This window comes from Hippocampus guttulatus, chromosome 12, assembly GCF_054856545.1.
Source record: "Hippocampus guttulatus isolate MCC_2025c chromosome 12, RoL_Hgut_1.0, whole genome shotgun sequence".
NCBI lineage: Eukaryota > Metazoa > Chordata > Actinopteri > Syngnathiformes > Syngnathidae > Hippocampus > Hippocampus guttulatus.
The window spans coordinates 3,447,499-3,472,642 of NC_141272.1; the positions used below are offsets into that span (position 1 = coordinate 3,447,499).

At 43.8% G+C, this 25,144-nt stretch overlaps 1 protein-coding gene across 3 annotated transcripts in view; it reads left to right on the plus strand.

The window, feature by feature from the left end:
• The first annotated feature begins 2,762 nt into the window (after window positions 1-2,762).
• Window positions 2,763-25,144, plus strand: part of b3gat1a (beta-1,3-glucuronyltransferase 1 (glucuronosyltransferase P) a) — a 48,844-nt gene continuing 26,462 nt past the window's right edge. For 2 of the 3 annotated variants that reach the window (XM_086125557.1, XM_086125558.1), the window contains exon 1: window positions 2,763-3,217. The gene's annotated coding sequence lies outside the window, so the exon portion shown is untranslated. The remainder of the gene's footprint in view (window positions 3,218-25,144) is intronic. The other variant, XM_086125559.1, reaches the window with a different exon arrangement.

Consider the following 25,144-nt stretch of genomic DNA (forward strand, 5'->3'; position numbering starts at 1 on the left):
CAGTCGGCACAAACCTGTTGAAGCTTAAAAATATCGTGCTGGCTAGAAGATACGAAATGATGAATCATCCCCACCGAGCACCATCCCACGTCTTTTTCTCCCCCGAGTGACGAAGCCTCTGTGAAACAGACGCAACTTGTAAGAGATCGTTCCAACAAACATCCTTTTCGCACACTCGCAGCTTTTGATTCAGCAGCTCGAGTAATGAAAGTCTGAAGATTGCTGCCTGACCGAAGCTCAAAATACTGCGCAGCACTTCGCAGTGAAATATTGCAGCTAGCTGTCAAATCATCTGAGAGCTTTTCTTGTTGTCTACACTCACATCGTATCACTTGGCGACGATGCCCTTGAGCAGTGGTCAAAAATGATGAACCAAAACCCAGTGCGTTATTCTGACCCCAAAAAAAAAAATCAACGTGGGGGGTGGGGGGGGGGGGGATTCTCTCTTATCAGAAATGTATGGCTGCCTCAATATGAGGACTGTTGAGGATGTTGAAACTGAATACAATTTTCAAACTCTTATTTTATTTTATTTTTGTCCTTTCAATTTTTTTTTCTGATTCCTTCAATCCTAACAGTAGCTTTTGTCGCACAACCTCGAACACTATTATCGATCGCAAACCCACTGTCAGAATTTGCAAAAGTAAAAGCACAAACACTGCCTTGTACTGACTCAGTCACAACTTTAGTCTCAAATTTCCAACGGTCAACACACCCCTTGCAAATCTCTCTTATTTCCACTCCTCTGACGACAGTCTGGCCACGCCGTCACATCAGAAAAGTGTTTTAGGTAATTGGGGAAACTTTGCAATCAGCCTGAGCGATAGAAGCAAGCCACAGGGAAGCTGTCGGCGGAGGAAGCAGGAAGTGTGAGAATTAGCGGAGGCTTGGAAGAAGACGTGGTGGTGAAAAATAAAGAGGGAGAGGCGCAAGAAATGGAATGAATGATGACATCAGAACCACAATACTGGACCGTAGAATCAACCTTGGCCAAAGGACGGAGTTTTTTTTTTTTTTTTTTTTGATCTGACATGGGTTTATTGGCGTGTGTGTGTGTGTTTTGACATGGAAAACACATTTATTACAATTTAGATGTTGACAGTAAATATTTTGAATTAAAAAACCAACTTGAAATTTGATTTGCTGTGTGTTTGGAGAACTATGACAAAAATCTGACCTCAAACTGACAGCCCACACAAAAAACAAAAACAAAAAAAGCAAAAACCAGATGTGGTTTTCATTGTTCCCATCAGTGTGTTGTTGGCGCGTTGTGTGATCGCTCATATCATGTTGTTTTGAAACAAATATTCAATGTTATGACCTGATTAGCACTTGTGGCCTGTCACATAAAAATGCGCGCGTGTGTGTGCAGCGTCTAGAATACGGCTATGCTCGAAACTAAAGAGGTTCTTTTTTCTTCTTCTTTTTTTGACATGTGCTACACTTTTACCGCTTCGGTCTTATTTTTCCCCGCATGTAGCGTCCAGGACTGGTAATGTCCCGCCACCTTTATGTTCCAATCCCCGAGCTGCACGCAGGGACAAGTCTGCTGTGTTAGCTCACAGGAAGGTGAGCTGGCCAAGACGATGCCTCTGACCCTCCGACCAGACACTGTCTCACCTCCGCCGCTGAAGAGCTCTTTATTCGGTGACGCCTGAAATGAGATGTTTTATGGGATGCAAGTGCGCTGGAATTGGCATTTGAGCCAGTCACTGTCAATCAGTGAAGCCACAGGAGTAGAAAGACATGAACTGGTTTGGCACAGGAACTTGCATTTCTTAAAAGGTTGAAAAGGACAGTGTTGTTGTTTGGGGGGTTTTTTTTGGAAGAAAAATCCTTGAGTGTAGTTCCTAATCAAGAAAAGGAGCCATTTAGGTAATTTAAGAGGCTGCTCACAATGGACCCGCAGACCTTAAAATTAAAAGGCAAAAAACGATATGCTTTTTGGGCAAAGAATGATTTGTTCATTCTCATTAAATGCAGACATATTGTAGACTGTGCACCGAAAATAGATGAGCTACTAATTAAATTCTAAACTCAAGTTTCTTGGTATAAACTATTTCAACAAAAAGTTTCATTTTAAATGCCTTGCAATGGGATATGATTAGATTTAACATATATATATTTTTAATTTAGCTCTAAATAAGAACCTGTTTTTCCAAGTGTGTCTGGAAATTTCTATTCTCAAAAAAAAAAAACTTAAAAACTAACCGTTATCATATATTTGAAGGCAGTTTTATTATATCCCATTAAATTGTGCAGGTGGAGCGAATGTGTTGGCGCCGAAAGCAAACGGCCGCTTGTCCCACCCAATCCCCGACGCGCACATCTGTGCAGTTGTGCAAGCCACTGAAGGATGAGAGAAGGCTTTTTCTATGACACAACTGTCGACTGTCAACATGAGCCATCCTCTCTGTTCTTCTACGATTAGCGTGTGCGATATGCTCTCTTAAAACAAACTTCCATTGGAGGACGCTCAGGACGTCGCGCTCTCATCATAACACCAGTGACAGACATGCCGAGGAAGTAGTAGAGGGGGGGGGGGGTGAGGGGGGCGGGGTTTCAACACATTTTAAACAGGGCTGTCTTTATGTGTTTTGTCACCAGCCTTCTTTTCCACTCACACCCTCTCCACCCCCCCCCCCCTCCACCCCCCCGCCCCGAGCGGCAAGCCACCCTATTCTGAGATTTAATGGTACATGCCATTAGAAAGCTCATCTCTAGAAGGGAGGGGTGGTCTCAGTCTCAGCTCAGAGGCTACTTTCGCCCCCACCACCGCCATTCCACACCCCCCCCCCACCTCTTAGCATAAGCACATTCACATATGCCTTCGCACGCGTCGAATCGCCTCATCCGTCTCGATAGAGCCGCCGACTTCAGAGTGCACCAGCTAGCCAGCCAAGCAGCCGGCAGGAGAGAAACTGAGGGGGGACAAAAGCAGAAGGGAGGGAGCAATAGAAAGAAGGGGTACGAATCCACTGAATAAAACACAACGCAGGAGAAAGGAAAACATACTGCGAGTCTAAAGGGGGGGGGGGGGAAACGATCTCCATCACGTGGGTGAAGGACTACAAGAAAAGGATGCTTTGAATGCCGGAGGAAGAGGGAGAGGGACGCAAAACACAGCAGGGACACAACCAGGAATGAATGGGAGTCCTGCTTGCCTGCCGCACGCACTCAGTGACAAGAGCCGCCGCACACTGAAGTCGCTGAAAAGGTAAAGAAAAAAAGCAGCTCAATGTATCTGCCTGTTTGCTTTGTCTGATCCGGTCCCACTTGAAAAGATGCAAAAAGAGTTTTGACGGACGTGAGGCAATTTCCATGCTGATCATCAGGCGACGAGGAGGAGATTGCCATCTTTGTCCCTTGGTTGTGGTTGTGCACGACCTGGGGGGGGGGGGGGGGCGAGCACGAGCGAGAAGGAGGCTGTGTTGCATGCATGCCTGCTGCAGGGAGGGCTTTGGGAAGCACTTCCGAGGAGAAGAAGAGTCTTGATGAAAAAGATGGGGTGATCATCCTTGGGATGAGCATGCTGGCGATTTGCTCTTAACTGAGCAGCTGAGGCGATGCACATAAGGTCTTCTTTGTTTTTTTTTTATTATGGATTGTGAGAGCTAAAATGATTCATTCGCAGTCTGATGTATAAACGAGATAGAAGTTGCATTTTACGAGAAGGCTGCGCACCTCGGCGGGGAGTTTTCTCAAGCTCAAAACCTGACAGACCCACTTTCACGCATGACCCCAAGGGAATCGTGCGCTCTCTTTTCCTCTCTGTAGAGGCAAACAAAAAAGAGGTGCAGGGAAAGGGGATCTTGAGTGGGCTGTACGATTCCTTTTCTGCTACCTGCCAAGGAAGATCCTTGACTCTGAGACAGGATGTACTTTTAGACCTTCAACAGAGCTTTGTCAGCCCTTTTCTGTCAGGTTATTCTTACTGCCAGGAAAAAGTACAGCGAGATCGTAAGAGTCAAATACAAATCTATTGTGGGTCTCCCAATGACCTTTTCAGATTGTGAAACCGTTTTGGAAATCGAAATGAGGCTTTCCATGGTCAAAATGTCAACTTTTTTTTTGTTTTTGTTTAACCCTGGAGAAACCCCACGGGGTCAAATTTGGCCCCCTATAAATTCTGCTACTCAAATGCTACCCTTAAATCCCAAAGGGTCAAATTTGGCCCTAATCCTAAATTAGGATTAAAGCAATAAATATTTGAAAAAACGTATATTTTGGCGTTCAGTGAATATATAGCAGTCATTTCGTGTAAAATTCATCATTTTCCAAAGAAGGAAAGGGTTCTTTCGTTCTCCAAGGTTAAATAAAATATCAATTTTCTACAGCACTTGGCTTCACTAGGGACGGCAATGAGCTGGAGCGTATCCTACAGTGGCCATGTTTGGCCAATAGGCAGGCAACATTCCGAACTGCTCATCAGACAATCCAAGTCATGAAAAAAAAACACCTTTTGTTTTCAAAGAACATCCATATTTAGATTTTGGGTTCGAGTCTCGGTTCTGGCCTTACTGCGTGTGATATTTGCATCCTCTCCACATGCTCCGGTGCTCTTCCATAATCCGAAAACATGCATGTTGGATTCATTGAAGACTCCAATTTATACCCGTGAGGTGCGGATAAGAGCCGCAATGGCCGGTCGTCTGCATGTACCTTGCAGTTGCGCAGTCGGCCGGCTCCACTCACCCGCGATTGGAATGAGCTCAAGCGGCCTCGAAAATGGCCGCATGGGTGGACGGATTCTTATCTGTGTAAATTTAAGATTATCGAGGAGTTCCTTCGGGGATTAAAAGCCTCCTAATGTAGTTTACGGTTCTGCTGCATTTCTGACTTTGCCACTGTTAAGCAAGATGGGCTTCTCTATTATTGTACTGTAGTTTATCCAAATATTTATTTACCTGCACCACTATGTGTAATTTTGCAGTGGGTTCAGACATTTCGTAGCTTCGGAAAAAGCTCGCATGGTGTGAATATGGTGCCAAAGGTCTGAAGTCCAATTTTAAATCCTGAGTCATGTGTCGGTACACATCAGTCCAACTGCCTGGAAGTTCTGAACTGGTCCGGTGGCAGGCAGCTGACACCCAGCATGACATGCGCCACACTGGGTAAAATATGCTCCCCCAGTTATTTATTTTTTTTTCAATATATGTGCCACAGACACCAGTACTCACTTGCCTACTGATGAATGCAACTCAGCGTATTCACTCATCGGTATAATGTTCAGTTAATCTCGTTTTCGAAATAATTATACATGTCCGTGTGCGATGCGGGAGCAATTTCAATCCGGCGCTGCCACTCACACGCCGGGCGGTGGAATGAACCACGACTGTGGTCTCTCCTCATTCGATCCATCCGATGAAATAACACAGCTATGAAAAATGACATCCTCAATTAATCCAACTGCCACTGTTTTAATCTGCTTATCTTTTTTTTTTTCTGAGACGGCAAACGCATAAAAATATCTCGGCCGGTCTTCTGCCTCTATAGCTTCCATGCAGTGCAAGGAGTGTGTGCTGTGTATATCCTGAATGTGCGCGCGTGTTGCCCCCCCCCCCCCCCAGCTGTTTGCAACACTGGTGCCGGCATACTCCCGTGGCAGCGCACTCTTTGACTGTGCATATATTTAGTTTCTGCTCAGTGTGCCAATGTCAGCAAATAGCATCCGCATCTCACTTATGGAAGCGGACACCTTGTCGTGTCATCCGCATTCGTCGCTTTCGGCCCACAAGCATTATAACATCAGGCTGCAGTTATTGTTCATACAATTCTTTCGTAATTCAATTTAAATTCTTTCTCTTCAATTTCTTATTTATTGTTAAATATGAGAGACTGAGATAAGGTTTTGAATATTTGATTCCTCGTCTTGGCATGATTTAAATTACCGCTGAAGAAATGCAACAGGGAATGATTCTTTTTATTTTTTTTTCTGTTCATCTTGATTTTAAAATGTCATGGCTATCTTTTGCGCAAGTATGTTTGTAAAACATAATGACATTCGCTGCATCACTTGGGGGCAGTGTGGCTACACACACACACACACACACACACACACACGCGCGCAAACGCACACACACGCACACACACAGAGCTCATCTCTGATCGCTGTGCAGCATTTCACACGTCATTGCACATTGTAAGAACACGTATGAAGCCCGACAAGAAGGTGGGATTGGGCTGTGCACAAATTTTTGATAAGCTGGTGACAAGACTGTGGAAGTTTTGAAATGGGGGGCAGCATGTCGGTGCCTGTAATTTAATCTCACCTGTAGAGAGAGTCGTAGGGGAAAAAGGCAGTAGTGGGTGCTGTGGAAGCTCACCATGCAAGTGGTGCACGCTCAAAATCTCGAAATATAAAATCGATCCTCCTCTGCAAACGTGGTGTTGGTGGCTTTTGTTTCACTGGTAAGAACAATTGCTTGTAACAATGGAGACATTGTTTTCTAAAATCACCCACAACTTCAGTTACATGCACACGTGTGTGCTTTGTTTGACCGTAGGGGAATTGCACTCCATTGGACAATATACTCTCTGTACAAAATAGTTGTGGCTGCAGGAAAGACGCTATAAAATTGGATGGAAACCGTGGGATAATTTGCAATACTAATGTTTAACCACTCATCATGCAGCACCATCAAAGAGAAGAGTTAAATAATTTACCAAAAGACAATTGCACAGGGCGGCCCTGTGAACCATAGGATAGGCTCCAGCACCCCCCTTGACTCTTGTGAGGATAATGGATGGATGAACAATTGCAGAGAGACATCAAACGTTGATTGTTGGTAAAAAAAAGGATGCGGCTCATTGTCCAAAGGTTGCGTTTATACTCCGTGTCCCAAGTAACTGTCGACAATTTAATATTATGGCTAGGAGATGGCTCATGTTTATATTTATATTGTTTAGATGACATATTATGTATTTTTATACAGTGTAGTTGCTATCTTATCTTTAGCTGTGTGTTTAATGCACAGCATATTTGCACTGAGGATTGAGAGGAAAGAAATTTAATCTGCGCTGCATGTTATACATAAAGCATATTTGACAATAAAGATGACCTTGACCTTGATCTTTAGTATTATTGTGATAAAAGCTGCCAATCAGAAAATTTGCCATTTAACAATCGCATAAAGATTTCGGAAACACAATTGCTTTTAAAGCTGTAAATTATTCATCCAAAGTATGTGATAAAACTTTAAACCTAATTACAATCCCACTTCAATATAATCGCCCATCGAGTTGTCACGCACTGAAGAGTGAGTGACATGAGACCAGACTTGCTAAGGACACTCAATGACGACGACCAAGAGACCAAATCCAGAGACTTCAAGCGAAAAAGTGCAACGTTACCAAGACCGAAGTAAGTCAATAATCTTCATCAAATGGCGTAGCGGTACACTCGCCTGACTTGTGTGTGGGCAACATGGCATCGGTTCCCACTCAGTGACGGTGTGAATGGTTGTGCGTCTCTATATGTGCCCTGCGACTGACCGGCGACCGGTTAAGGGTGTAGTCCGCCTTTCAGTCAGCCGGGATAGGCTAGAGCACCATCCCACGACCTGTTCAGGATCAGCGGTGTTGAAAATGGATGGATGCATGTTGATCAAGTTCCTCAACGTGAGCGACTTCGTCCGCTGTGAAGATCAAGCAGCAAGTCTACAAAGAGATCCCGCAGTGTTTGCAAGGTCACAGAAGCCTTGCAGGAGTGTGTCAAAGTGTGGAAGAGAAGAAGGCTGGGGAAAGTGCATTGCACTCCAGAGGGATTGCTTCACAAGAGTCACTTCCACTTTGCTGTTTAGATTTGTAAATCTTTCCTTTGTGAGATGAGGAGCAGTCCTGGAACTTTTCTGACACACTTTGGCTGTCAACGTAAATCTTGTCAAACATGATGAGTTCATTTTCTAAGGTGGTCACACTTGGATGAATAAACCAAACGTAATGACACTCAGCTCCATTCTTGACAGCGTTATATGAGTCTATATGAGTCTTCATTAAAAAAAAAAAAGGCAAGTTGCAGTGCAGCCAAATGGTTACAAAAATGACATAAGTATTGTACATTTATTAGTCCCACATTGTCAGCCAAAAATTCAGTGTCGGCTAGTGAGACGATCAATACCCGATGTTGGCGTATCAATGGTCAATGCGAGAGCTCACAATACGATATCGGGATTGCAATATTTCATCTCACTTCTCCGGTATTATTAGAATAACGTGTCCATGTGCTTGGCAAAGCCTGGTTACCTTCCCTCCGGCAGTTCTTCCCCCCTCTCGGGACTGCAGTTGTTTGCCCGAGGCGCGTCACAGCCCCTTGACCGGCGAGTGAATAATAAGATGCAGGATTTTCTCGCGGCGGATGAATTCATCAGCATTTGTTTCGGCAAGCTGACAACGGCCGCCATCAAGAGTGGAGGACATGACCGGAAGGGTGAAGAGTCTGAGATGAGGAAGAGGAGTCGCCCTCTCCAACATCACAATCACAAGAGTGAGGTGACACGAGTCAGATGGAAGTTCGATTGGCTTCCTCGCTCTCCTGTTTCCAGCAAGCTGATAAATAATGCAAGACAAAATCTGAATACATTTTCACCTCTGCCGAGTGTGAAAAGCATGAGGCTACAAGTTGGGCTTTGATTGGTTGATAGTTGGTTGCTACTTGGTTAGTGAGTTTGCTCGTTAATAGGGTGACGTAAAAACGGCGTGATCGATTCATGAGAAATTTAGATGAATGGCCATTGGTAACAACCGATACATTTTGCCGCAGATTTTGCTGGCTTAGCGGACGTCCCCACACAGCTGATAGTCACGGTTGTCCAAGGCTGGAGGTTGATATTTTTCTTTCTAACTTCTCTTTGGGGTCGGGGGTGGGGTTAGGCGATCTGATTCAATTTCAAACAAAACATGCCGTTTGACACGCATATAATTATTAAGTTAAAAGCATTTGCTATAAACAAAACAATCAGTGAATGGATATATATACAAATCTATTCACCTACAACGCTGAAGTGGATCTTTGACACAATCATTATTTCTGGTAGTTGTTTGGTTTCATTTTTGACTCAAAAAGCAATCATAAATTAGAGAGGAAATCAACTAATTTTATATTTAAAAAAAAAACCCAATGTGTTATATTTAAATTCCTAGCATTTGTGTCAAGGTTAAATAATATATATGATCTGACATTTGCCACTGAAGCCTGTATAGCTGTTTCCAAATTCAGTCGCTAATGCCAAGCAATTCATATGAGCCCCCTCTCCCTTTGTTCTTTATGATTTTTTTTATTTTTTTTGCATAATCTCATTATGTGTATTTGTACTTGGCCACGTAGCCTCAGGCAAGTGCTGCTGCCTGGAAAATAGGAGGTAGTATTAGGGACGGCTGGCGGTGCAGTGTCACTTGTGTTCGCATTCATCAGGCCCGCTAAAGATTAGGAGACAGTGGTTGGATGCCCACTGGAGGCGCCGTCACATGGCGTATTCATATAAAGGCGCCCGCCCCCCACCAACACCCCCACAAAGACACACAGTCTACTATGTCTTCAGGCAAAAAATAAAAAACAATGAGCAAAGTTCCTCTCGCTCGCTCTCTCTCTCTCTCACACACACAAATACATACAAAAGCCCACATACAGTAGAGACGACACCCCCCGGCCCCCACCCCTCTCCCCGGATTGATTCAATTACATCCAATAGAAGGCAGAAGAGCTTCGCCTGCAGTCAGTGTGGTCTGGTGGAGGTGTAGCATGCAGCGCACACCGTACAGTAGCCACCATAAATGTTATCTAACCGCGGGCAGCTGAGGTCACCGGAGGCAGAGAGATAATCATTTGACATAATGGCAGAGGTCAACTCTTGTCAACAGTCTGCCCTTATCTTTGGGATGCGACCCAATAAACACCGAGGACTCTTTAAACTGCCCATGGTAAATCCCTCACGCTTTTCTGGCACACGATATTGTTGAAGAAATAATAGCCTTTATAGATGTAGTTTGTGGTGTGTGCTTTATTCCTAGAGTAATAATTGGCCTTTTTCTGTTCCGGGTTTTTACGTCTGAGTTAAAAAAAAATAAAAAAATCTCACAGTGTAACTTCCGGATGCAAGAACGTACTTGTAATAATGCTACCTTGAAACGAGTGCAACAAACTTTTACTTCTATTTCTACTATTACTTCACTGTATGAAGGAAAATGCCACAAAAATAACTAAAACCACACCTTGAGTATTCATATTGTGCAAAAAAACTAAATGGACAAACACAAAGCAAAAATGTCAAAAAAATCAATCTTAAAATAATGACTTCAAATTACGATGAGTGGTGCGCTGGATTGGAATCATCAGATTGCGGCTATTGTTACCAAGGAAAAAGCTGATTTATCCTCAATGACTTTCAAGAATCCTACTGAAGGTTTTGGTGCCACCTCCTGTTCATTCAATGGCTCGTTTAACTTTTGTTGACAGACCTGTTGTTAAATTGATTGCAATCGCCACAGTGGCTGACGAGTCAAGCATCTAACTCGAGGAAAAAGACTCCAAATGGTTAATGATTATATAATAATTATGTTTTTTTTTTAAAATATCGTTGTTTATATGATTTGTATTGTTTTCTGGGTGAACTTTGTGAGTGAATCCAGCTGGCACACACAGCATGATTGTTTTTCGTCGTCTGCGTGATAAAAAAAAAATTGACCTTCCACGGACGGCTTCAGTAATGACTTGGAGATTAGATAAATACAAGGGCAGGCACCACAGAGCAACAAAAAACAGTGTTGCTTTTCCAACACAAGCAAGCTCTCATAATTATTTTCTTAGGAGGGTTTTGGCTTTTTTTTTTTTTGTAAATCCCCCAGTTTCGATGAAAAAGAATTGTGTATCAAAATGGTTATGTCACGAGTATGCAGCGTTAGGCCACATTCACTTCCATCCATCCATTTTCCGAACCGCTTGATCCTCACTAGGGTCGCGGGGGGTGCTGGAGCCTATCCCAGCCATCTCCGGGCAGTAGGCAGGGGACACCCTGAATCAGTTGCCAGCCAATCGCAGGGCACACAGAGACGAACAACCATCCACGCCCACACTCACACCTAGGGACAATTTAGAGCGACCAATCAGCCTGCCATGCATGTTTTTGGAATGTGGGAGGAAACCGGAGCACCCGGAGAAAACCCACGCAGGCCCGGGGAGAACATGCAAACTCCACACAGGGAGGCCGGAGCTGGAATCGAACCCGGTACCTCTGCACTGTGAAGCCGACGTGCTAACCACTGGACTACCGGGCCGCCCCGCCACATTCACTTATGAAGCTAAATTCTTCAGTAATTGAGTGTCTTGTCGTGGAATTTATTTTTGATTTCTCACGCCAAAAGGTTTTTTTGTTTTTTGTTTTTTTGGTGGGACTCCACCACATGAGTGTGTATGCACCTAGCGGCCTCAGGAATCTCACTGCGGAAGCATATTCTGATTTAACCGTCTGAGCCTGACTGATCCTGTCGCCTGCCGGGATAATTAAGCAAAATAAATAATGAATGTGGTTGCACGCATTTAACCGTGCACAGAGGCGCTCAACTAACTTTAAATCTCTCGTATTGTTTCAGCTTTTTGCACGATGATGACAACGATGCGGATTCGTTGGAAAGAGCCCCAACGCAAAATAAGGGTCAGCCTTGTTTGCAGAGACTTCAGTTCTCAACTGATCTCGCTCAATTCAGAAATATTTCTTTTCAAAGCACAGAGGCCTATTGATTTAGATTTTGTCACACAAGCCGGCTAATGGTTACTCTTTCCTTGTTGAATCAGTCACAAAGTCCAAGTGATATTTTTCAAAACTTCCCATAGCCCTTCCCAATTGATTACCAATTATGTCCAACTATTATCTAAAAACAACACCAGTTGTTTTCTTTGTGTTTCTAGCATAAAATACATTGGACACGGACCATAGGCAGCCCTTCTCAGAACAGGATAATCATACATCACTATAGAGTTCTCATGTAGCATAATCTTTATTTATTTTTTTAACCCGATTCACAACATGTTGGATCAGACGACGTTGCTAATCTCTGCCGTGAAAACACTATTGGAACCATCAGGGGGGTTTTCATTCGGGAACGGTGAATGAACTGGACTCATTTGTTGCCGTGGTGCAATCATTTCAGCTACACAGTGTCAAATACAATTGGCTATGAAAGATTTATCTGATGCTGCTCTAAGAGTAAAATGAATCAAGGTCATCTCAGCATGCAGAATTATTTGACTGAATGAGCCGGATATGCATTCAATTCAATATACGTAAAGCGGCCAGCGTACTTCCATCTTATTTTCTGCAATACAAGTCAACAACTGTCACGGCAAGCCATACTTTGGCATGTTCAATTTGATGAGCATGATGTATTGTAAGCAACAATCTCAGGGTCTGTTTACGCTATGTTTGGGGGGGACAAATGACATGCGTTTAAAATCTGGCAACCGCTTTGCCTCTATCGCAGTGATAGGCTGTGACTACTAAACAGGTATGAAAGAAAAGGTAGAATTTAAGCTGGAAAAAAAAAGAGGTCTGCGTCGCTGAACTGCCAGACAGGATCAGTGTCAGTATGATTGTTTTCGATATTGCTTGCATGGCATTTCATGTGCCCTTGGTGCCCTTACCTCACACGCTCAAGTGTCGCATCTGTGAGTCACACAAATACATGCGTGTCACCTGTTCCCTCGGCGAACAAGCCCTGCAAATACGTCATTAAAATGTGGACGGAAACCTGCCTTATCTGTTTTTCTGTTCATGGGGAACATATTTGTTCAACTGACTCCCAGTGGGTGAGACTTGACATGTATAACTTGACAGAACAACAAGAAAATACATTAGTAAGAAAGTGAAGTAAGAATATCATCTGTTCCTGCACATTATGGCCTCCTCGGGGCAGTGTGGTGCCGTGCATGAATGGAGTCTATCCTTCCAACAAAAACAGAAGAAAATTCCCTTTTTTGGGTGATCGGGTCAAGTTTGTGTCCTTGAATATTGCTATGTAACGTGTGTATATGTGTTTCATCGGTGTTTGTGTGTAAATAACTGTTAATTCGGAGGAATGTCCCTCCCGAAGTCAATGCTAATTTCCTGTTAGCGTTTGAATGGCATATTACATCCACTTTAGCATTAGTGCTAGTGATGTTTTAAAAGCCTGACAGATTCTTGGAAAGCGCATGGTTCCAGGAAGTGCTTGTTCTCAAAAGGAAAATATATAAATATTTCAAGTAGATAAAGACCAAAAGCGGTAGTTCCAGTCCGTGCAATGCACCATGGGTATTTTTCGCATTGGTGATCATCATTTGTGACGCATCTGTGTGATGTGGTGCTGCGTGTGGAATGTGGAGCGATCAAAGTGGCTCTGCGAATTTGGCAAACGCGATATTTGCTGCTCGGCCTGAGGCACGTGTGTGTGTGTGTGTTTGTGTGTCTCTTTTGTGTGTCTGCTTTAACATCTGTGATCTGTGGTCCTAATGTGACTTGCTGGAGTGGTTGTTTAGTAGCAAACAAGCCTGTTCATGATGAAACACAGTATATTGTTCATGCCATTATATAGGGTGGGGGGATGGAGATTGCTTTGGGAAGACAGTAGGAAAAGCCACTTACAAACATTGAACATCTCATTATTTACTTTTGCTTGAGCTGGAGTTCATTGATTTAGAAGTTGTTTGTCACTCCGAGGTGCGCCTGGCTGCATTGCGTACACACACGTTTTGCAATTCGGCACGCCAAACGTCTCATGGATATTGCGACGGGAGCGTTTGAACCAACGCCAGGAGGGTCGGTTCATTGACATTCAGCCGAGCGTGCAGCCTCGACGCCGACGATAACTGTAGACTAACCGGAATGCTCCAACGGCAAGTTGCGCGCTAATGCGCGCCGGGTTGCGGGCACGAAACAAATGCCCCTATGTCATTGATTACACACTACAAGCTAATGAGATAAGCCGAGGCGGAATCAATTCAATCGGAGAGGAATCATGCCAGAGGCGCAGACGTAGACGTGTGTTTGCGCGGACACGCTTCCATACAGAAAGAGAGTCACCGAGCTCCACTTTTTGGCCGAGAATGTCCGCGTGTCGTCATCACCCACTCCACTTCTCGCAATGGAAAATGATTGTCACTGAATGTCAGCCGCATCCTCAATCAAGTCAAGCTTCGTTGAAGGAAGCCTTCTGGAATAATGCGCTCAAATAAGTGATCTTGATGAAGGCACTTGCATTGATGACACTGGGCAATAATGGCCGTTGTAGTCCTCGGATCTTTGACTAACGTGTAATTGGTTTTATTGTCCCCCAAAATAGATGTTTATATATATGTATATGATTGATACCATATGGAAATGAAATGAATGAAATCAATCCGAGGTGGACAAACATCAGTGATTGTGTTCAAGTTGGAGTTTTTTTATTTTTTGACAAGACCAATCGTGAGAGCTTTTGTCATTTTATCGTGATCTGATGGACCTCAACGATAGATGGTGGCTTTTTTTTTTCCTTTTTTTTTTTATGAACATGCAGAAGTCAAAGGCAAAATGGTGAAAAGGTTTCTCACGGCATGTCAAAAGGGAAGGTTGGTGGTTGGTAATGGGATAAAAATCAATACAGGTCTAACCGTGCCGCAGTGCAAATGAAAAGCGTGCATGCCACGATAACGGATATGGATTAGTGTGTGTGTGTGTGTGGCTTATGATGAATTGTCACGTAGAACTTCCATTTTTTTTATGTATCACGCTGCAAAGTGTACCAGAAGAGAGCTTTTGTGATTTGTCAGTAACAGGAGTGAGATGTCGTCACTTATCACAAACGCTGGTTAAACTGTGAGAGAAGTCCGGGGAGGGGGCGTGGTGGTGGTGGTGGTGGTGGGGGGGGGGGGGGGGGTGTAATGAATAAACAAAGACAAGAGAGACATATCAGTGACACTTCTGTTGTGTTAGTCGCTCTGTAGTTGACCTTCGTCTGACCACCTCTGTGTGCACGTGGAAGAGTGACGTGCACTGTGAGGTGGTCGTGCTAACCCGCCGACCACCGGGCCGCCCTGCAAATTCTGTCCTGATTCCAGTCATGCAGACATTTTTTTGCAGCCCATAAGATGCTTCATATTCCGACTCCATCTGCCCCATGCGTCACTTCCCCCCGAAGGCGTTGTGCTTTGATTTGGGACACAGCTGTACCAGAGCATCCCCCGTACCAGCGCGCCATTTGTTAACATGCAGGTGGTTTCTCACCTTGTCAGAGGCAAACCCGCTACCAAACAGTCATAGAGGTCAAACTATTGCTGTTAATTGAAGTGGAGGGGGAAAAAGGCATTGTGGTGGGGGCGGGGGGGGGGGGGGCATGTAGAAGACAGAGCGATAGGATCCAGAAGCTCCCGTGATAGCAAAGCGTATCTGGGGATGAACCTATGCCTGTCGGTGAATTCAATGTCACAGAGTTTAGATGGCGACGGTTGATTACTCCGCCTACTTTGGGGAGATAGAAGACAGAGACAAATGCTACCTCATGCCATAGGATGTGATATATACAGCGAGAAGGATGAAATACCACATAAAGCACGTGGGGTTTACAATTGAGTGGCATTCAGGAATTAGTAACAAGTTGAGGAAAAAAAATGTCTACATTTTCAAAAGCTATTTAAGGGATGGATGCAATGCGCTACATAGCTCATTATGCAATAATCCAATTAATTCTCAAGGCGCTGAATCCATCGCAACTTGAGAATTCTTGTGAAAAAGTCTGAAGTCATACAGCACATTCGTTACAATGTTACAGGCCCACTTTACCAAACATTTAGGTCATTTTCAAAGCTGGGTCCTTGAGAATAGCAGCTTAAAAAAAAAATCAACTAAAATGCATCATCTCATGGTTTTGTGTTCAAAAGAGAAAAAGATGGAGATGAATTAAAAGGAGCACTGGTAATTTGTTCTTCTAATGATACAGATCAATTCTAAGGATATAGATCAGATCTGCCTGAAGATGTCGGGTAGAGATGCGACATGAATGGACTCATAAAGTTTCGCTATTGATTTGGCTCGACAAATGAATTCTCTTTCCGGCGTCATGTCTTAAAGCCGCACCTCCCTTAAACGCTCACTTTCTCATTTCATATTTTCCGTATTCCCCTGAGAAAATCTCGCCATATAGATAACCGACATCATCATGGCTTCCGCAGGAGAACCCCCCCCCCCCCCCCACTGCAATTATTAACAGGGAGTCTACAAACTGTATGCTCTCACGACCCCCACTTGTGCTCTTGACATAAAAGTGAAAAGGAAGAATTAGGCCTCAGTGCGTCTGAGCCGACTGGCCAGCACGCACAGAGAGACGCCCGCCTGACTTGGCTGAAGTGTGGTCTTTGTCTGAGGGCTCTGAAGATTTGCAATGAAATGTGTAAATGTCTACGACTCGACAGTTCATGACAGTGGAACCATATTTGGTAACTTCTGGCAAGTCGATCGAATGAAAGGGTGCAGAAGTCAGGCAGCTGAGTGAAACCTTTTAAGTGAGTGCTCAGCGAGCCCCCCCCCCCCCCCCCTCCATGCATCTTGGGATATTTTCCCAGCCAAGTCATCACAAGTCACCAACCGATGCATCCTCGTTTTATGCATACTTTCAGTCGAAATGGGACTCGTGATGACTAACGACGTTTCACGAGATCGCAAGGATGTAAGAACAGACAAAAACGCAAATTCAAAAACGGCCTGTACTGGACGTACACTGAGATTGACTCGCGACCAGTACAGTACAGAGTAAAGCCAACGCACCGGAAGCACTAGCTTTGATGCTAATGCTGCATCGCAATGGCAACACTCCCGGCTAGTCCGCCACTGTCGTCGATCACCGCAAACCCCCCAAAAAGTAGGCCTGTGGTTGCCATGGTAACAAGAGCAGCTCTATTCAGCTTGGTACAATCCGACGTGGCATAAAATGATTTCTAAAATCTGACGTCGATCTCAAACATTTACGTCATGCTGTCATTTTTGAAAAGGAGCAGACGTGTCACGTACTGGCTATATGGTACCTGCTCTGAAATCCGCAACTGGGACTTTAATGGCGTACCTGGAGAGAAGCTGATGGATGGCCGCGTAAGGAGCGAGGCACCGCACTCCATTCATCAAGACCAGACGAGCTCTTCAGGCGTGGTGGCCCGACGGACAAATGAGCTCCGAAAGCACCCCGCCGAGCGCTGAAAAATGTCTCCAAGAAGTTCCAGCTTGCCCATAAAAGGACAAAGACCTCTTGAACGTGACCATCCAGTAGGTGCCCAAATGGACATCCAAAAGTCCATAAAACACCGGTGAACTTTTCGTCTCCAGCAACGGATCGCATGAAAAATGGCTCTTTGTGCTTTCAAACGGTTTCAATAAGGCCCCAAAATGGGCACTTAAAGGCTTGCGCTGAAACTTGGATGGATACGGCACAGGGAGCCTGCGGCCACGTAAATCACTATTTTTTATTTATTTATTTTTGCATTTGGAACGGTGAGAAGAGGAGGCGGCTGACTGGAAAGGGAAATCTTTGTTGGAAGTGGGATGAAGCAGGAGGGGGAGGACCAGAGAACCGATAAGCTAAACGGAACGGAACAATAAAGCAAAGAAATATTGCGGATGCCTCCCAAAAACTCTCCACAAGCACCATGACTGATGATTACCTTTCCAAATGTGCTAATCATCTGGGAGCAGTACTACAAGAGCTTATTTTAAAGCCTTGCTCCAAAATCTTCTCTTTATATAGTCCATACAGATGTCGTCTCGAATAAATTCATGTTCAAAACACCCCACCCGAGTCTGTTTTAGCTCATACTAAATGTCATTGCTGATTTTGCTGCCAAGCAGTAATGACCTTGCCTTTAAGAGTGATTTGAGTCTGACTTGAAGCTCTCATCAATACATAAAGTGACCTTATGTATTGATGCATAAAGTGACCTTAAACCTTGTTAAAGCAGCTCATAAAAGAACAAGTAAGACCGATGACTCGAAATACGTTTTGCCGGTCAGTCAGCCCGATGAGTGATGCACGGAGAAAAAATACCGGTATTCATAATGCAGCGACTTCATCGTAGCGTGAGGAAAATACGTTATCGTTTTCTCCTTTTGTTTCATATTTTATTTAAGGGCACCTTGTCTGTGAGCGATGAGGGCAGCGGTGTGTTTATTTGTCACCATTAAGGCGCGAGCCGCCGCGATGACTGCCATCAGTCATGCTTTGAATTCAACCGCCTTTGACATGTCACAGATATGTACTGTATGTCATCGTGTTTACGTCTGTTCGGAGTGGAGGTGCTGCTGATTGGCCGTTCTCCACCAGCTGACTTGGCAGGACTGGTTGTCAGTCCATCGCAGGGCACACATTGATGACATATTCACAGCTATGAACGACTTAGCGCAGGGGTGTCAAACTCATTTTTGTCGCGGGCCACATTCTAGTTACCGGTTCCCTTTGAGGACCGTTATGACTGTGAAACCGTATAAGAGGGTCAAGAATAATGGTCTATTCAACTATAGTTTAAGTTACTGTCATGAGGGTTTTGGGCACAAGAAAACTTACAATTGCTCTCTTATATATTACATACGAGAATTTGAAATGTGGGTACAAATTTTAGTCAGCATCATAGAAGTCAACATGTTTGGTTTGCTTTCGCGGGCCACATCAAATGATGTGGTGGGCCAGATCTGGCCCCCGGGCCTTGAGTTTGACACCGGTGACTTAGAGTCTCCAGACTGTAAAATAAATAAATAAAAGTTGGGTAAACTCAAAATTTCAGGGCAACAAAATGTGATAACATTTTAAATTCAGCAAAATAGTTGAACTTCTGATGATATAAATATGTTGCGAATCCCTTGTTTCTGTGCACTCGTGATCCGCAACCATTTTCTGTAAACCGCGGGTGCCCGGAATATTCTGCAAATAAACAATACAATACAATACATGCTAATTTATATCGCGCTTTCACAACAGCGGCAGCTGTAACAAAGCGCTTAACAAAACAGTTAACATAAAGTAAAATAATAAACACAACACATCACACACTTTGTTGTTTGAAGCAGTTTGAGATGAAAGAGGAGAGAATCAAAGTGTCCTTTAACCAGTGGATCAGAGACGTCATACCCTTCGAAGGTACTGTTCATCGACTCCAGCCTGTATTTGGATAACCAACATCCTCACCATCCGAAATTCAACTAACACCCGGGGTAAAGAAGGACACTTTGCCCCCGACAGCAACTACTCCAGCTAAGTTGATAAAGCGTACAGACTTCTACCAACTTGTCAGCATTTTTAAAATTCAGGTCGGTTAAAAGTCAGAAAACTTGGGGTGATGCCGTGCTGTCCAACATGCATCTCTTGGCTCATAAAGGCCGAGCTGGTCCGCCTCCATTAACAAGCCGAGCAGTCTGGACAGACTCAAGGACACGCATGGGTGCATCACCCACGCACGAGCACAGTGTGTGCTTAATTATCAGCTGACTTTGACTGTGACTTTCATTTGCGGCTTAAATCAAGCGTGGCTCAAATGTAGAGGAATCCATAAAAGTCTTCCCGGGATAATTCTTATTGCCAGTATCTCGCTGGCATGTCTCAGATCTTGTTTAGTTTTGGATTTCTACTGTCTGCTCGGGGTGGTAAATATCCACTGAGAATCAACTTGCCTTTGATGCAACTTTAGCTTTGTTTACTGAGGCAGACGCTTTAATTGCACCGTGTGTGCAAAGCGGTGCGGCCTCCTATGGAAAAGCCAGCGTGCGGTTTGATTTAATTGGGCTCTTGGCTCGGATTTCTCTCAAATGATATTATTTCCGCTAATTGTGTGACGGTGTACACCTTAAAAGTACAATTGTTTGATTGTGTTTTCTACTTCACAACCAAGCATGCTGACAATCGATTTCTTAAAACCGTTTACAAAGACGTTTACTCCCTCCAGCAATACTGAAGAAACACCATTGAGTGACCGTCTACAGTATTTTCCAATAAATATTTGCTGTTACCCCTCGTCTTGAAAGGTGGAGCAGTTTTACTTTATGATCGTTTTTCTTTTATCATAAAGTGGTTTACTTCTCTTGACATGTGTATGAAGTTGGAAGTCAACCAGTGTCAAACAACAGACTGTGTTCCTCTCTGGGGGTTCCACTGTATTATTGATAGAAGTCAGATACTGTACAACACAACATTTAGATTCTAATCTTATCTTTTGAAGCAAATACAGCCATCTCGAATGAGATTTTTTTTTTTTTTACACACAAATGCACAAACACACACGCACACGCGTACACACACGTATGCTACAGTTGTCAGCTTCACGTCAGACTGGTTCCCAATTATCTCGCTTATTTGCCTGCAAGACTCTCTTGGTTTCACTTGTGTCGTCATGCACCCTCGCAGTAATTCTGTGACACCTCATGTGTCTCACTCACTCACGCTCAAGACAATTTAGAGTCCTATTGTAACCAGCGCAATTTGCACGGGATAGTGACACGCCTGGCCATGATGAGTGAAAAGCCGAAATGAGTAAATGCCTAAATATATAGTTTAAGCCAGGGTTGGGCAATTGATTTTGCAAAGGGGCTACATCAGGAACAGCGACACTTGCCTAGGGCCAAGCCAACATACTAACTTCAGCTTTGTCTGTATTCGTTTTAATGTATTTAGGGGGAAAAAAGCATTAAATGTATGGAGATAGGATATGTATTGTTATAAATAGGAAATACACATTTTAAACCAAATTATCAGCGGCCACAAAAAAAAAATCATCTTCACACTTTAAAAAGTAGAACATTACTTTCATCCACCAACTGCCAACTTATATTAGCAGCTCCTTTTCAGGACTCCCAAATATAGATGAAAGGGAATCATATTATTGACAGTGATTTATAATGATACAGTGATGAATTACTTTGTACAATGCATCCAATGCGTACAATGTCTACAACTGTAGATTTGCGTACAGAATTATCAGGACAAATCTTCTCATCCACTAATGTTGTGATACATTCCAAAGGTATTCTACTGGATTGAGGCCAGGACTCTGCACAGGCCATTTAAATTCATCTACACCGCAGGTGTCAAAGTCAACTCCCGGGGGCCAGATCTGGTCCACCACATCATATGATGTGGTGGCTTGCTTCAAATTCTCATATGTAATAAACAAGAGAGACAATGTCATCATTTTCTTGTTGCCAAACATCCCGTTACGGTAACTTCAAGAATAGTTGAATAGTTGAAATAACTGTTGTTCTTGACTTCTTGATATGATTTCAGTCATATTGGCCCTCCATGGGAAATGGTAACTAAAATGTGGCCCGCGATGAAAATGGGTTTGACACCCCTGATCTACACCAATCCATACATAGGATGCAAAACAGCAATATCATATGGAAGAAATCATGAGTTAAGTATCACAACGCTTGACTGAAAGAGCAAATCTTAGCCAATCAATTGGTCCACTTTTGTCCAATTGGACCGTGACTCACAATTTTATTTTTTTTTGTCATTAATGGGGCACCAGAGTCTGTGTCAATCTTCACAAGTAGGCGAGCAGGTGTCCTGGCTGTTTAAAGCGGCAATTGAACAAGACGGATGAAGATGCAAGTTCTGAGGACATATCCTTGACATCCTTCGCGGGGGGTGGGGGGGGGGGGGCTGGGAGGGTGGGGGGGGTAACATCTGTGCTGGCGTGCGGTTTCAGTCGCAGGTGCCTGTGCTTGATTTGAGCGCAGGAAGGCGTTTATCCGCTCGTGCACCTGCGCGTTGTTGTAGCTGAGCAAACACGGCATTCGAATTAAAAGAGATACAAGCTAACGCACTGGTTGCACAGCCGTGCGTCACAGGGTGGCGCGGGGGAACAGTTAAAGATGACTTGATCTAAAACGCTGTAACACCGACCCAACAAGAACATCCATGTTCTCCCTAATGCCTCCCTTCACACCATAAGATGACTTAAGCCCCCTGTTTTATGGCAAGCAGAGCCCATCCGTTCCCCCAAGCCTATGTAATTACGTAGCCTTGGAGTGTGGCTTATATGATTGGGATGTAAGGAAGGGGCAGGGGGGGGGGGGGTGTCAAGGAAGAGCGTCATTTAATTGCAACATGCGCACTATTTATTTGGTGGATTTGGAAGGGCAATGTCTTTATGTTTTGGATTTCACCAGCAGGTCACAGACATCGTAGCAATCGGATTTATTGCTCGAATGATCTGAAGTTGTGGGATGGACTGTCTGATATTGGATCCAAAGAAGATAGATTGTGTAGTGCGGGGGTGGCCATTACGTCGATCGCGATCCACCGGTAGCTCGCGGATTGATCCCAAGTCGATCGCGTGGGGTATAGAGGAGGAAAAAAAAACATTTGTGTGTCTCTGTGCATGTTAGTAATATAAATTTTTGTGCGAATGCACACTGCACCCTAATCATCACATCACTTTCATAAAAAAATAAATCTTTAACCCACAGTGGCGCGTGACCTGCGTCACCGGAAGTTGTTAGCGCTCAGCAGTCTGCAATTGCAACTTGTGATCGGAGCTGTTGCGCTATAGCTTTTATCGTTCTCATTATTCTCATTCAGTTTGTTTCATGTACAATTTACCGATGGCAGGGGTAAAGAATGGGAATCTGGAGGTCATTTTAAAACGGTACGCGTGAGCTACAAAAACGCGTAACGGACCTGCAAAAGCGCATCGCAATCCTCCGCTTCAGGCTGTTGCTCATCACGGCACGCGTGTGCGCCGTAGTGGGTCGATTGCGGGAGGTTGGTTGATTGAAAAGTAGATCTTCGGTCCAAAAAGTTTGGGCACCCCTGATGTAGTGTATCTTTAAAAAAAGCAAAATAGAGTGACTCTTAAGACAACCTTACAAGCACCACAGATTATGCTGCCCTCACCCAGTTGTTAAAATAGCAGCTCATAAAACATTCAATGCACACTTCGGCTTAAACATGTCATTACCTCCATGGCTACCGTCAGCTTCCTGCGTGGCTTGTTGACACATTTTCATTCCCCTGGTGTCACGCCATCCGCTTAACATGATGGACAAAGTGCAGACACGAGTACGGTATCGCTTAGTTCACAAGCCCTGGATCTCTATTCTTGCTCATCCTTAAGGTGTTTGATGCATGGAGGTGAGGGTGTGGAAGTTCTTTCGTTTCAGATTCATCCAAGTATGAATTTATGGAAAGTGCTTTGCTTTGTACAGGGCATTCCCACAAAAATTGGCATCCTTCAATTATTTAGCATGTCAGGCTTCATGGAGAAGATGATCAGGAATTTGATGACACATCAAACTTTTTAGTGCTCGTTATTCAAGCTAATTCAGTACAGTGGCTTTTGAAAGTGTCACAATTGTTTGTTCTCAACACCCTTAACACGTATCCCAGACACAAACGGCAAACAAGAGATTGCCGCGTCACGTTGGATAAAGCCGGTACCCGCAATAAATTCCTCCCGCTCCTTAAGTGTCACATATATATCACGCGCTTTCTCTCTTTGACAATGTCTGTCTTCACATTGTTCCCAGACCCGTACTTTTCAGATGAAAAGGAAATCAATCAGTTGGGTGCCACACTATGAAAAATGTATTAGCTGTGCGCACTTGCAGTGTCGCAATGAAGCTTCCTTTCAGGAGAATTACCTTCCCCGTTTATGTTTCATCAGCTCGAGAGGAAATCTAATGGCCATTGTAAGTAAAATCAATAGTTCTGTCGTGAAGATGACAGTCCACTAAAAATACAGTAAAGCTCCACATACTCCCAAGCTTGCTCAGTCATCTCTTTTCATTTTCGGACCGATCCTCTGTTATGTGCTGAATAACTCACCGACTCACCGTTTAGTTATTAATATCACGCCGTGTGGTCAGTTTGGAGTCAAAAGAACATTTCAAAGTGAGTTGAGGAGCTTCATTTAGACAAATGTGGTGTTTTGGGAGTCAGTTCCTCGCAGATTTTTTGCTAGATGCCGTACGGCTCAGTCCTGACCTCCCACAGATAGCTTGGGATCACCATTTTGACCCCAAAAACCCCCCAAAACAACTCAAATGTGATTCAAATCGGCATGTTGTGACATACTGTATAGAATCGAAGAGAAAGCTATTTGATTTTCAGTACCTGTAACTGGCGCCAATATTGAGTCGTTGGTTGCCATGACAACGGAAATACAATTTATTTAGGCTTGTTGTTTTGTAAAAGTACTTTATATTTCTATGTGAACTTTCATATTTGTTTTTTCTTTAAATCCTCTTATGTTATTTGGAATATTTTGTGAAGAATCACTTCCGGGTCACGTGCCGTGGATAGCGAGGAATTAAAGAGAATGATCGAGAAGACAACTTCAGAGGGAGAGAGAGAGAGAGACAGAGATAGAGCTACGATACCCGTGTGGTCTACGTGATTTAATTTGATCTACTTTCGGTTGACCAAGGTGCAAGGTGTGTTTATTTATTTCATGTCTTGTTCAAGATATTGTAATTTGGATTGTTGTTTGAAATGTGTTTCAGTTTTCACGGCGTTCCACCAGTAAACGTTTTTTGGACATCAATACGAGGCGTCATCCTTGACCGGGGTAGATACAGTGCCAGCATGCTGTTGTGGCAGTGGGCAAATTCTGCGACGTGGTGACTTTTGGCAGTCGCAGCGACGAAATTAATCATTGCAGAGTCACGATAACAATAACAAAAGCAGCATCAAAGACAAAAGGCCCCGTACTGATTCAGCAATAAAAGCCAGTTGGAACCATTTGTCAAGATGGTGCGCTTTCATGTGTACTCAGCTGTTGTAATGGACTTTTGAAAAATGCCTGAGCAAGGAAAAGTCTTTTGGTTTCAGTACTGTTACAATGCAATTTCTTGTATTGTGTTCTCCTTTGATTAAAACAACAATACCTCGTACAGGAAATTGTTACTGCTGCAGCGGTTGTGAAAGCGCGATATAAAAGAAGCTGCATTGCGTTCCTTTTTAGCGTAGCTCCATCTAGTGGATGCATTGCGCAAACCGCAGCCACTATTGTAGCTGCTATTCTATGCGCCTTATTATGCGGTGCACCATATATATAAAAACAGTTTTAAAATGGGCCATTCATTGAAGGTGAGCCCTTTACTCCGAAGCGCATTATAGTGCGGAAAATACGGTAATTGACACCAAAACACAAAGTGAAGACAAT